Raw genomic sequence first — 14992 nt, 5'->3', positions numbered from 1 at the left:
GAGGGTGAGGAGGGATGGGGATCGATCCCGATCCAGGGGAATCGGGGGAGGGAGTGGAGCGAGTGGGGGGTTAGGGTTTCGGTTTAGTGGGGTTATGGGGGAGTGGGGGCCGGTCTGGGCCAGTGGGCTGGTCCAGTTGGGCCACGGCCCAGGGAGGGGGTCTTCCATTTTTTTTCTGTTAGCTTTAGGTTTTAATTCTTTTTTTTTCTCTTTTGTATTGTTTTCTGTTTTTGTGTTTTCTTTTATTTCTCATTTTAGTAAGATACTACAGTGGCACCAAAAGAGAGTTTGCAAACTAAGCCACAGCCACAAACCACTTAGCACCGAAACAAAATAGTTTTGAAATTGTTCAACATTTTGAAAGCATATAAATGATTATTATTGTTACTTTTTTATTCATTTTAGAGTGTTTAAACATTTTATAAAGGTGTGCTTTCTCCACCATAATTACCTATGCAATATTTGGTTCACTCCGAACATTCTAGTTTTAATATTTGAAAACTTTTATTCTTTGGTTGATTTTGAATTTGAATTTGAATCAGTTTCGAACTAACACGTGATTAGGAACAGTAATCGAGGTGACGTGGCATCATTAGCAGAGGTTCACTGTAGTTTAATTACCCGGGCGTCACAGCGGTCGAGGCCGAGGGGGAGGCACGCGGTGGCTGCTCGGCCACCTCGCCCGGGGCCCATTTGGATGACATGGCCCACGAGTTTGTGGTGTGGATGGAGAGTCCACTATAATGACCCGAAGCTGATAAGATTCGATGTCTCAGTGCTCACTGTTCTAGTCCCTGGATCAATAGCTAGCACACACAGTACAAGATGTAATATCAAGAATAAACCACATGTCATAATATTACATCGTAGATCCAGAATTTAGTATAATACATACCTCCATAGCTCATACAAACAAAATGCATCAAAAAAGCAATTAAAATCTCCATGGAATCCATCAACACCACAGGAAAATGTCGAGTATAGACATCGTAACCCTACATCGTATCACTCACTCGTCGTACAAAATCTGCAACATGAAACGTTGCATTCACGGATGGTCAATACTTTGAATGTATTGGCAAGTCACACAAGGAATGATATAATAGACCTACATCTATATGCAAGGTATATCAAGAGGATTGTGTAGTGGTTGCTTTGTAGAAAGCTAATTTTTACCTGATAACTACTTAATATAATAGTCCAATTTTATTTTTGTCTTGCTACAATTAAATACACATGGCTGAATTGGGCAATCCAACTCCAACCTATCCCCATTATTAAATTTCCCACAAAATTTTATTAAGGTATCATCTTTCAAGATCACCCAACAACTGTAATGGCATAGTGGCTCAAAATTTGCCCATAACCGGGGCACGGCTAATCATGATTAGTTTTTAATAATCTGTAGAGTTTTGCACACTTTACCCACTAGACTCAACCCGAAGATTGAGACGAAGTCTTTTAGAAGTAGTCACCTCCACCCACCAGCAGCCGATACACCTACTCATATCTACATCTGCTAGCTTAACTGGGTGAGGATCCCACAACCTACTCAACTAAGCCAGAGCCCATTTAGCTAGTGGTTGCGCATGGAAGCTACTAGTCACTAAGTCTGTCTGATCTTTTTGAGCCTGGGCGGCCGTCCACTTACATTCAGAGGGTATAAACATGATGTTCTTGAAACCACCCATCAATACCAGTTCCGCCCACAGGTGAATTATATCATTAATTACTACTTAGTTAATTATATATATAATCCTCACATAAGCTCAATGTATACACGAACCAATCCCCATCTACATAACATAGCAAGAACACACTACCACAATCTACAATAAGGCCATACTAAGCTGAAACTCAATAGCAATATCATACTACCATAATATTCCTACACATATGCATAATATAGTAATGTGATATATATATACTACATTCATGAAAAAATAGGATGAAGCATGATCAAGGTGTAACTTGCCTGGTATATTTGGCGAAGATCGTCGCACTCATAATCCTGATAATTCTACTCGTCACGCTCTGAGCAATCTATCGTTAAAGAAAGAACTCAAATCAATAACCATGCCATATAGAAGAACCAAAAGAACAACAAAACAAATATGACAAGGTTGAACAAGAACAACATGACTAGGCCTATTATATGATATAGGTTCTCGATGGTGCTAGAAGGTGAAGGTAGAAGGATCAACTCACAAGAGTTAATACAGAGAGAGATATTGCTATAAAAGCTTATGCCTGAGATAATATAGAACAAGGTCAAAAGTATTTGAAGAACAACATGCAAGTTGTTTGACATATTGCATATGCCATATGGACTCATTTGGCGAAAGAATTAATTGAAAAGAAATACTACAACACAAGTTATAGCGAGATGAAGTGTGGGTTGAATTTGAATTCAAAACAGTTCAAGAATTATTTGAATATAGAGTACACAAGATGTGATCAGCAAGTATTTGGTACAAGGGTTTCACGGGCAAAAGGAATCATTCAAATTCGATATACGGGTTGTAAGATAAGGTCAAATGAAGTTTCGAATTCAAATTTGAATTGCTCAATTTGAAAAGTTTGGGAGTAAAAAAATGATTCTACTAGATAGAGATCAATATAGACATGTAGGAAAAGAATCACTCGATTTGGTTTTACAGATCTCAAGTTAGCTAAAGGAAAATTGATATGAATGTGGCGAAAACTCTACTGTGGCAGTGTTTTGAAGATGTTGATGCTGTGCTGTGCGGGTGCCATGTGGCAGTCCATGATTTGTCAAAAAATGTCCTATGTGTGGCGTGCTAACCTTAAACAGAGGAAAACTGCAGCGGCAGTGCTCCGGTGATCTTCTAGTGAAGAGGGGTGCTGGGAGGGTCCAGCGCACGTTTGAGGTGACGATGGGAACAGCTGCCGCCGGGACTGCGGTGGTGCTCCGGGATGCTTTGGAGCTGCACGGTTCTGAGCTGGCGCTCTTCGAGGTTCTCCAGGGCATCTCGATGCGGTGAGAAGTGCGGGCAACGACGGGTGGTGCTCATGGTGGCCATAAGGGATCGGTGAAGCTGCTGCGGAATGAGGTTGTCCCTGTGGAGTTCGGTGGTGTCACTAGGGCGCTCCGGTGCGTCATGTAGCAATGGCGACGAGCGGTTGAAGTCAAGGGCGGGCTATTGCTTCGGTCGAGGTCGAGGCTCTCCTTCTAGCATGCCCCTGCATGAGAAAAGATGTGAGGGAGAGATAGGAGAACACAAAGAACCATCGAGATCAAAAGGGAAGGCCCCGGGAGTGCAGGAGTCACCGAATTTCTCACCGGCGTCGGGCATGGCGGCAGATCTCCTCGAGCTCGGTTCTGCGAGGGGAGTGAGGGAATTGGACAAGGGGATCAAGAGGAGTCGATCTATGCCCACGGATTTGATGGAGGGGGTTAGGGATCGGGCGAATCGAGTGTGGTCTGACCCTGCAGCGGCAGTGTTGACGTGTAGGAGGAGGAGGACGAGCGGGATGTAGGAGAAGTGCGGGTCCTACATGTCATACGCAGAGGGGGTGGAGGGAAACCGACAGGTGGCCGAGTAGGATGACGTCAGCAGCTGATGGGGCGTCGGCTATTGGGCCGGCCTGCTAGTCCTGTTAGGCTGCTGCGCTGCGCGTTGCTGCGTGAGCGCTGGGTAGCGACTGGGCGAGTTGGACTCGAGTAGAAATAGGTCTAGGTTTTTTTTCTTTATAGAAACGATTTTTGCTCCAAAACATTTTATAAATAATACCAGAACATCCAAAAAAACAAATATAGTTACATACAACATAATGAACATTTTCCAGTCCAAAATACTTATAGAAAAAACATACAATATTTTCATAAACTTTAATTTGACACTTATAAAATGTTCCACGAAATATTTTTGAACTCCGACAAATATCAAAAATTAATGAAGCAACTCCCAACTCTTTTCAACCTTGAAGGAGTCATATTACCTTCTCTCAATTGATTTTCGTTTTTAGTTGGATTGTTTTGAATATAAACAAAATTCCAAATAAGAGAATATTCCATTGTTCATCAACATTATTATTTGAGGAAGTCATGTCATCCTCTCTCGTATCCAAGTTAGAATACTTTTGAATATTCTCACAATTCAAAATAAAATCCAAATGAATATTCGGAAAAGTCCTTAGATTCCCTCTCATTTGTATATTCATTTTAACACCACAAGTTCCAAATCCTAGTCAAAATTAACTAACAACAAGCAAAACAAGCAAGTTTTGAATTACTCCTATTTAAATAATTAACATTCCAAATTTTAGAATTTTGGGATGTTACATTCGTCGTGCACTTGGATCCAGCTCCCATGCTCCTTCGTGAAGGAGCTGCCGGTAGGAGGACCCGTCGGGCTATGGCTGCAGCCTGACGGCAGCTGCAAGCAGTCTTCGTGGTCAGAGGTCGAGGTCATCCCCTCATGCTACGTCTACCCAACCCGGGGGTGGCAGTCATTTTTCCGCGCTTGCGGCCTGAAGGGTGATGTCTACTACGCAACTTTATTCTTGTAAACTCGTGTTGGGCCTCCAAGCGCAGAGTTTTATAGGACAGTAGCAATTTTCCCTCAAGTGGATGACCTAAGGTTTATCAATCCGTGGGAGGCGTAGGATGAAGATGGTATCTCTCAAACAACCCTGCAATTAAATAACCTCTTGTGTCCCCAACACACCTAATACAATGGCAAATTGTGTAGGTGCACTAGTTCGGCGAAGAGATGGTGATAAAAGTGCAATATGGATGGTAGAAATATATTTTTATAATATGGATAAATAAAAACAGCAAGGTAGCAAATAGAAAACGGGCACAAAACGGTATTGCAATGCTTGAAAATGAGGCCTAGGGTCCGTACTTTCACTAGTGCAATCTCTCAACAATGCTAATATAATTGGATCATAGAATCATCCCTCAACGTGCAATGAAGAATCACTCCAAAGTTTCTATCTAGCGGAGAACATAAGAAGAAATCGTTTGTAGGGTACAAAACCACCTCGAAGCTATTCTTTCCGATCGATCTATCCAAGAGTTCGTACTAAAATAACACCAAATAATTTCAGATTCATAATACTCAATCCAACACAAAGAACTTCAAAGAGTGCCCCAAGATTTCTACCGAAGAAACAAAAGACGAGAACGTGCATGAACCCATGTGCATAGATTACCCCAATGTCACCGCGGGAATCCACAAGTTGATTGACAAACCACATACTCAAGTGAATCAATATGATACCCCATTGTCACCACGAGTATTCATATGCAAGACATACATAAAGTGTTCTCGAATACAAAAAGGTATTCAATCCGATAAAACAAAATCTCAAAGGGAAAACTCAATTCATCACAAGATAGAGAGGGGAAAACATCATGTGATCCAACTATATTAACAAAGCCTGCGATACATCAAGATCGTGACATCTCAAGAACACGGGAGAGAGCGAGAGAGATTAAACACATAGCTACTGGTACAAACACTCATCCCCAAGGGTGGACTACCCTCTCCTCATCATGGTGGGCGCCGGGATGATGAAGATGTCCACCGGAGATGATTCCCCCCTCCGACAGGGTGCCGAAATGGGGTCTAGATAGGTTTTCGGTGGCTATAGAGGCATGCGGAGGCTGAACTTCTGATCTAGGGTTACCCTCAGGGTTTTTGGAATATTTGGGAATTTATAGGGCGAAGAGGGGGTGCGTGATGAAGACATCAATACCATTGTTACACCCACAACCCCTGCTGCTATACATACTGGACCAATTACTAGAGCTCGCGCACGCCAATTGAATTATCAGGTACTTTCGTTTCTTGCTAACGATTCTAATATTCATGAGAATATGATGCTGGCTAAATTGGATACATTTGTTTTGCTTACAAATGAAGGGCCTAGCTTGGACAAGAAAGATGAACCTTGGAGCAAGTTCAAGCATGGAGATGATGGCATGCGCAAGTTCAAGAGTAACAAGTGATGCTTCCAGGACTTTGAAGCCACCATAATGAGTGCATGAAGCCTTGGACGAAATATACAAGATGCCACTTCATAAATTTCGTCCAGAGGCTATTCTAGGTGCTGCGTCACCTTATTTTTGGGCCAGGCCCATGTAATTTCAAAATACTTAATTATAGGCAGTTTTTAGAGTCCGTATATGTGGGGAAACAAGAGTTAGGGTTGGTTTCGGAGGGCCACGAAATTCCCCCCTCTCTCCTCCATATATACAACCCTTAGGGCATCATTTAGACTTTGGGTTTTGTTTAGATTAAAGTTCTCCATAGCTGCAACTTCGCGTACTTCGTTTGTGTTCAACGACCAGACAAAGGCGTCACAGAACCCCACCTTTGATCAATAAAGCTTTCCTTTTATATTCGCAATATCCAGATTGCAATCTTAGTTTCTTGCTTGTTCTTCATTTGCTTGTAGGAAATAGACCTTCATGGTCAGGTTGATCGTGCTCCGGCGTGGTCAGTAACCTCTCGGAGTTGGTTTAGATATTGCTAAGGCGCGACGTCCTCGCATGTTCGTAGTCGGATCGTCAAAGTCGACTTCCTCCAAAATGATTGCTACCATCTCATCGAAAGATGGGACACCTTTGCCTTTATCAATGCGGGAGGCCACCGAGGTGGGCACAACCAGGCGCGCCTTGGTGGGTTGTGACCGCCTCGGGGCACCCCCCAAGTGCTGCTCTGGCCCACTGGTGGTCTTCTGGTCCATAAAAAATCCACAAAAAGTTTCGCGGTGTTTGGACTCCGTTTGATATTGATTTCCTGTGATGAAAAAAACAAGCAAAAAACAGCAACTGGCACTGGGCACTGGCTCAATAGGTTAGTCCCAAAAAATGATTGTGAAACATCCAAGATGATAATATAATAGCACGAATACTTCATAAATTATAGATACGTTGGAGACGTATCAGCATCCCAAGCTTAATTCCTACTCGTCCTCAGGTAGTTAAATGATAAAAGAAATAATTTATGAAGTGTGAATGCTAACAAAGTGCACAAGTTTGATCAATGACAATTTCAATCACTTTTCCTAGCATCATAACAGCAATTCTTTCTCATAGAATTTCTCATGTTAAAGCTGCAACCAATTCACATGTTAAGGTTCAAACAATGAATTCTTTTGAAACTCAACAACCTATGTTCTTAGTCACCAAGCAATTGCATTTCTACCTATTCAACAGAATTTAAGTAAGAGCTCCACATACTCAACCATCATATAGTCTTCTATGATTGCTAACACTCACCGCAAACACATGAGCAAAACGTTTCAACTAGACACATAGAAAGATAGGGGCTTATTGTTTTGCCTCCCAATGTATTCACCTCAAGGGTGATATCAACAATAATAACTCATGCTACCCATGTACAACTGGATATATGTGCCTATATCTTTCCTCACCACATGATGCTTGCCAAAAGAGAAAAATAAAAAGGAATAGAGAGAAAAACTTTGACTCTTTGCATAAAAGTTAATACTGAAAAATAAAAGATAGGCCCTTCGCTGAGGGAAGCATAGGTTGACATGCACTTATTTATTTGTATGCTCAAGCCCTTAGTGCAAAAGAACATCACGTTATATTGCCCCGTGATAGCAACCTTTATTATGCAGTCTGTCACTTTTATTCTTTGCCATCACAAGTTCCTATAACGCTCAATTTTCTCTTACACTAAATGATCTAACACTTTTAGAAGCAATTTTTATTACCTTATTGCACCGATGACAACTTACTTGAAGGATATTTCTCAATCCTTAGGTAGGTATGGTGGATTCTTGAAGATAAGATTTGGGTTTAAGGGTTTTTTGGATGCACAAGTATTATCTCTACTTGGTGCAAATTTTTTGGCTAGCAAAGATGGGGGGCAAGCACCACATGTTGAAGGATATATGACAATATAACTTCTATGTGAATATGAACAAACATATACCATTACGTTGTCTTCCTTGGCCAACGTCAACAATTTTGGCATATAATATTTTGATGGGGCTCACAATCACAAAATATTTCCAAGATAGTGTATTTGCATGTGAAAGTTATCTTCCTTATACTAATTATTCATGAATTTGTTGCATGACCAATATTGTGATTGTCAAGCTTCAAAAGATTTCACTTCTAAACCCAATGTGAAGCCACCACTTGGCATGATATAATTTCAACTTCATGATATCCAATTCATTCAACAATTTACTCATAGGATATAAGTGAAGAACAAGAGTAAATGACAAGCTACTCCAAAAAGATATAAGTGAAGATCATGAGCATAATATTTCTTTCTCTCAAATTAATTTAAGTGAAGCAAGAGAGAATTTCTTCAAAAATACTAAAGCACCCCGTGCTCAAAAAGATATAAGTGAAGCACTAAAGTAATTCCATAGAAAAGAGCTTCGTTGAAGGGATGTGAATGTCGCTTACCTAGCCTCCCTGGCAACTATTTTAGGACTCTATTTTATTTAAAAACTTTTAGATCTAAGTATTTTATTAAAACAGCAAGCAAAATGAAAATAAAATGACATTCTAAGAATAGCACAACTCATGCGAAGAAGCAAAAACTTAGGCTCAACTAATACTAACCAATAATTGTTAAAGAAGAAGGTGGGATGCCTACCGGGGCATCCCCAAGCTTAGATGCTTGAGACTTCTTAAAATATTATCTTGGGGTGCCTTGGGAATCCCCAAGCTTGAGCTCTTGTGTCTCCTTAATTCTTCTCATATCACGGTTTTCCTAAATCTTTAAAACATCATCCACACAAAACTCAACAAGGAGTCGTGAGATAAGTTAGTATAAACCAATGCAAAAACCTTATCATTATCCACTGTAGAAAATCACTAAAATTGTTATTTGACATTGCACACTAAATGCCTCCGCATATTTAATACTCCTATCCTCAAATAGAATCATTAAACAAGTAAACATAACAGCAATCTACCAAAACAGTATAGTCTGTAAAGAATGCAAGAGTATCAATACTTCGCTAACTCCAAAAGTTATGAAAATTTGCCACACTATAGAAAATTTATCAGAGCTCATTTTTCAAAAAAATTCAACATTTTATCACATTCTGACTTTTCTAGGGATTTTTTGCAACAACGGTAAACTTTCCGTTTTCAAACAGCAACATGTATACTTGCAAAATAAGCATGGCAAAGGCAATTATTGCCACTTTTATTGAAATGAAAGATGCAAAACAGTATTCTAAATAAAGGCAACAAATCCTAACAAAATAAAATGACGCTCCAAGTAAAACTCATATCATGTGATCAATGAAAACATAGCTCCAAGTGAGGTCACCGATAATGTTGGAGACGAAAGAGGGGATGCCTTCCGGGGCATCCCCAAGCTTAGTTGCTTGGATATTCCTTAGATATTAACTTGGGGTGCCTTGGGCATCCCCAAGCTTAGGGTCTTGTCACTCCTTATTCTCCTCATATCGACATATCACCCAAAACATGAAAACTTCAATCACACAATCATAGAGGCAAAGGTGTCCCGTCTATCGATGAAATGATGGATATCGCTTTGGTGGAAGTCGACTTTGACGATCTGACTATGAACGTGCGAGGACGTCGCGCCTTAGCTATCGCTAAACCAACTCCGAGAGGTTTCTGACCACGCGCGGAGCATGATCAACCTGACCACGAAAGTCTATTTCCTGCAAGCAAACAAAGAAAAAGCAGGAAACTAAGATTGCAATCTAGATATTGTGAATATAAGATGAAAGCTTTATTGATCAAGGTGGGTTTCTGTGACGCCTTTGTCTGGTCGTTGAACACAAACGAAGTACGCGAAGTTGCATCTATGGCGAACTTTTAATCTAAACAAAACCCAAAGTCTAAACGACGCCCTAAGGGCTGTATATATGGAGGAAGAGGGGGGAATTTCGTGGCCCTTGGAGGAGGGGTCCGAAACCAACCCTAACTCTTGTTTCCCCACACATATGGACTCTAAAAATAGCCTATACTTAAATATTTTGAAAATACATGGGCCTGACCCAATAATAAGGTGACACAACACCCAGAACAGCCTTTGGACGAAATTTATGAAGTGGCATCTTGTATATTTCGTCCAAGGCTTCATGCACTCCTTATGGTGGCTTCAAAGTCCTGAAATCATCACTTGTAACTCCGTTCTTGATCCCCTTGCGCATGCCATCATCTCCATGCTTGGTCTTACTCCTGTGTTCATCCCTCTTATCCATGCTAGGCCCATCATTTGTAAGCAAACCAAATGTACCCAATTTAGGCAGCATCATATTCTCATGAACATTAGAATCATTACCAAGAAACGGAAGTACCTGATAATTTAATTGGCGTGCGCGAGCTCTAGTAATTGGTCCTATATATGTATCAGTAGGGGCTGTGGGTGCAACTTTGTTAGTGATGTCCTCATCATCCTCCCCTTCTTGAATTGAAGTCGTCCTCAAAGGAATCTCATGTTCCTCACCCAAGGTAGGCTTCAAATCTGCAATGTTAAAAGTGGGACTAACCTCAAAATCTGCAGGCATCTCAAGTTTATATGCATTATCATTTACTTTTTCTAACACCTTAAAAGGACCATCAGCATGTGGTATTATCTTTGACTTGCGCAAATTAGGAAACCTATCCTTGCGCAAATGTAACCAAACAAGATCTCCAGGTGCACGAGGTAGGAAACCATACACAATTTCAAAAGGGCACATCTTAGTAGTAGAATGCAGCAACCGATTATAAGCAAATTCAATATGAGGCAAGCATTGTTCCCACATTTTCTTTTTATTCTTCAAAACAGCCCTAAGCATGGTAGACAATGTTCTATTGACTACTTCAGTTTGTCCATCAGTTTGGGGATGACATGTAGTACTAAAAAGCAGTTTAGTCCTCAACTTAGCCCATAAACATCTCCAAAAGTAGCTAAGAAATTTAGTATCACAATCTAAAACAATAGTATTTGGCACACCATGCAAGCGAGTAATTTCACGAAAGAACAAATCAGCAACATTAACAGCATCATTGCTTTATGACATGGTATAAAGTGTGCCATTTTCGAGAACCTATCCACGACAAAAAATATGCTATCCCTCCCATTCTTTGTCCGAGGTAAACCTAAAACAAATTCCATTGATATATCCTCCCAAGGAACACTAGGTACAGGCAAAGACATATATAAACCATGAGGATTGAGTTGTTACTTAGCTTTTTGACATGTAGTGCAGTGAGCAACAAAACGCTCAACATCCCATCTCATCTTTTGCCAAAAGAAATGTGTAGCAAGTATATGCTACGTCTTCTTCACGCCAAAGTGTCCCATTAATCCTCCTCCATGCGCCTCCTGCAACAACAAAAGACGAACGAAGCTAGCTGGAATGCATAGCTTGTTAGCACGAAACACAAATCCATCATTAACAACGAACTTGTTGATCTTTGATGGTCTCCAAACCAAATATTGATCTTTGATCATCTACCTTCCTTACAATTCTGCAATACATCTTTAAATTCAGCATCATGCACATATTGATCTTTGATGGTCTCCAAACCAAATATTTTAAAGTCAAGTTGTGAAAGCATAGTATAACGACAATACAATGCATCAACAACAACATTTTCTTTACCCTTCTTGTGTTTAATGACATAAGGGAAAGTCTCAATGAATTCAACCCATTTAGCATGTCTACGGTTCAGTTTTGATTGACTTTTAATGTGTTTCAAAGATTAATGATCAAAATGTATAACAAATTCCTTGGGCCATAAATAATGTTGCCATGTTTCTAAGGTCCGAACAAGAGCATATAATTCTTTGTCATAAGTAGAATAGTTTAGACTAGGCCCGCTCAATTTTTTAGAAAAGTATGCAACAGGTTTGCCATCTTGTAATAACACACCTCCTGATCCAATTCCACTAGCATCACATTCAAGCTCAAAAGTATTATTAAAATCAGGAAGTTGGAGTAAAGGAGCATGTGTCAACTTATCTTTCAATACAGTGAGGGCTTCTTCCTGTGCGGTACCCCAAACAAAAGGCACATCCTTTTTCGTAAGCTCGTTGAGAGGTGCAGCAATGGTGGTGAAATCTCTCACAAAATGCCTATAGAAACCGGCGAGGCCAAGGAAACTTCTCACTTGTGTGACCATTTTGGGCAGCGGCCAACTCTCAATAGCTTCAATCTTGGCTTTATCAACTTCAATTCCCGATGGAGTAACAACATAGCCAAGAAAAGATACTCGGTCGGTGCAAAAGGTGCACTTTCCAAGGTTACCAAACAAACATGCATCATGTAGAGCAATAAAAATAGCACGTAAATGTTCCAAATGTTCCTCCAAAGATTTACTATAAATCAGTATATCATCAAAATAGACTACCACAAATCGTCCAATGAAAGCATGTAAAACTTCGTTCATTAATGTCATGAAAGTACTAGGTGCATTAGTTAACCCAAAAGGCATGACTAACCACTCATATAAACCCAACTTAGTTTTAAATGCAGTTTTCCGTTCATCTCCCAATTTCATACGAATTTGATGGTATCCACTATGCAAATCAACTTTGGAGAATATTATAGAGCCACTCAATTCATCAAGCATATCATCTAGCCTAGGAATAGGATGACGATAACAAATAGTAATATTATTGATGCCTCTACAATAAACACACATACACGATGTACCATCCTTTGTCAACACTAGAATAATAGGAACAACACAAGGACTAAGGTATTCACGAATATAACCTTTGTCGAGTAGCTCCTGGACATGACGCATAATATCCTTCGTCTCCTCTGGATTGGTACGGTATGGTGCATGGTTGGGTAGCGAAGCACCAGGAGTTAAGTCAATCTGATGCTCAATCCCTCGAATAGGTCGTAATCCCGGTGGCACGTCTTGTGGAAAGACGTCAGGGAACTCCTGCAAAATGTTAGTGACAGTAGTAGGCAAAGAGGAAGGTACATCCTCAAAAGAAAATAACGCCTCTTTGCACACAAAAGCATAGCAAACAGATTTGCTGAAATCTAGATCATCAATATCAGATTTGGTGGCAAGTAAACATGCACTTTTCAATTTAATTTCAGAAGAACCACTAGATGGTTTATTATTAGCCGTCATTTGTTGCTCAAATTCTTTTGCCACAATCTGATTTTCACTCTTATGTTTCTCCTGTTTTGCTTTATTAGCTCTATTAATATCATCTTTCAAAATGGAATCAGGAGTCATAGGAAGCAAAGTAATGTTTTTGTCCTTATGAACAAGAGTATACTGATTGTTTCTACCATGGTGTATAGATTTTTTTATTAAATTTCCATGGTCTACCATACCAAGTAATAAGGAACATGCTTGCATAAGTACCACATCACAATCAACATAATCAACATATGTAGAGATACTAAAATGCGCAGGAACAGTACGTGTTACCTTAACCTTGCCGCTGTTGTTGAACCATTGGATGTAGTAAGGATGTCGATGTGGTCTTGTGGTGAGAGATAGCTTCTCCACCATCTCCATGCTAGCCAAGTTGTTGCAGCTTCCTCCATCTATGATGACGCGAACAGAACGTTTCTTCACAACTCCCTTTGTATGGAACAAATTATGCCTCTGATTTTGCTCAACTTGTGTAACCCGCACACTCAAAACATGTTGATCAACTAAACATTCATACCTCTCAGCATCTTCAGGAGCCATGTATTGCGTCTCATGATCAGAATCATCTCCATCGTGTTCTTCACTTGTAATAATAGCCAAAGTCTCCTCATCATAATCACTAGTAGACTCATACCCACCATCCTCAGTAACAATCATCACACACTTAGATGGGAATTGTCTCGCATAATGACCTCCACCCTTGCAACGACGACAAATAATATCATGTGTTTGCCCTGTTGATGCCATGGATGAAGAAGAACTCTGTGTAGAGCCAGAAGGTGTGCTCTTGGCAGATAGTGGTGGTTGTGCCTGCTTTCTTGTATCATGGTTGGCGGTGGCAGCTGATGGAGGTGCACATGTAGTAGAATGTGTGGAAGTAGAGGATGCACGCGGTGTGCATGAGGAAGGTCAACCTGCAGAATAGTTAGTTCGTGTCAATGACTGTTGATCCTGCACTTCACGTTCAGCTTTACAAGCAAGATGGAATAAATGAGTGATATTATTATACTCCTTATACTCTAGAATGGTCTGAATCTCTCTATTTAATCCACCCATAAAACGTGTAAGCATAGCTTCATTATCCTCAACAATTCCACATCTAATCATGCCTATTTGTAATTCCTGATAATATTCCTCTACATAATTTTTCCTTGTCTTAAACGCCGCAATTTTTGAAATGATTCACGTTGATAATATGGTGGAACCCAATGAGTACGCATAGTAGTTTTCAAAGCAGCCCAAATAGTTGGAATATTATTCGGATATAATCTACGATGTTCAGACCACCACACACAAGCAAAACTAGTGAAAGCACAAAGTGCAGCAGTAACACGTCTCTCCTTAGGATATTCTAAACATGTAAAATGTTGTTCGGTTTCTAACTCCCAAGTAAGATATATATCAGGAACGTATCTACCCTCAAATGGTGGAATATTCAATTTTAGTTTAGGGAGATGGTCATGATCTCGTACCTGAGGGGGAGCCCTACCATTGTGATTATTTGCATGTGGACGACTTGGTGGTTGTGTGCTGGTGGTTGCACGTAGTTCTGATTTTGATCAACCTTATCCTCGTAATCACCTACATAATCCTCCTCATCATCATCATCAGCAGGAGCCACAGAAGTATCAACAGTAGCACCAACAGTTTGGCCAGGCTCAAGCGGGACACGGCTCACTCGGCGGAGAGCTTTTTCGCGTGGAGGTAGTCATCGTCGTCGTCATCGTCATTGTTGTTGTTGTTGTTGTTGTTGTTGTTGTTGTTGTTGTTGTTGTTGTTGTTGTTGTTGTTGTTGTTGTTGTTGTTGTTGTTGTTGTTGTTGTTGTTGTTGCTGTTGCTGGTGTTGCTGTTGCTGTTGCTGTTGTTGTTGTTGTT

The 14992-nt window shown here is 40.4% G+C and overlaps 1 long non-coding RNA gene across 1 annotated transcript; it reads right to left on the bottom strand.

The window, feature by feature from the left end:
• Positions 1–1970: 1970 nt before the first annotated feature.
• On the bottom strand, positions 1971–3471 carry LOC123082002 (uncharacterized). Its single transcript, XR_006438896.1, has 3 exons — positions 3305–3471; positions 2807–3204; positions 1971–2043 (listed from the first exon to the last, which is right to left on the bottom strand). It is a non-coding gene; the product is annotated as an uncharacterized lncRNA (long non-coding RNA).
• Positions 3472–14992: the final 11521 nt, after the last annotated feature.

This window comes from Triticum aestivum, chromosome 4A (assembly GCF_018294505.1).
Source record: "Triticum aestivum cultivar Chinese Spring chromosome 4A, IWGSC CS RefSeq v2.1, whole genome shotgun sequence".
NCBI classification, from domain to species: Eukaryota; Viridiplantae; Streptophyta; class Magnoliopsida; order Poales; family Poaceae; genus Triticum; species Triticum aestivum.
This window is presented reverse-complemented; position numbering and strand designations above follow the sequence as displayed.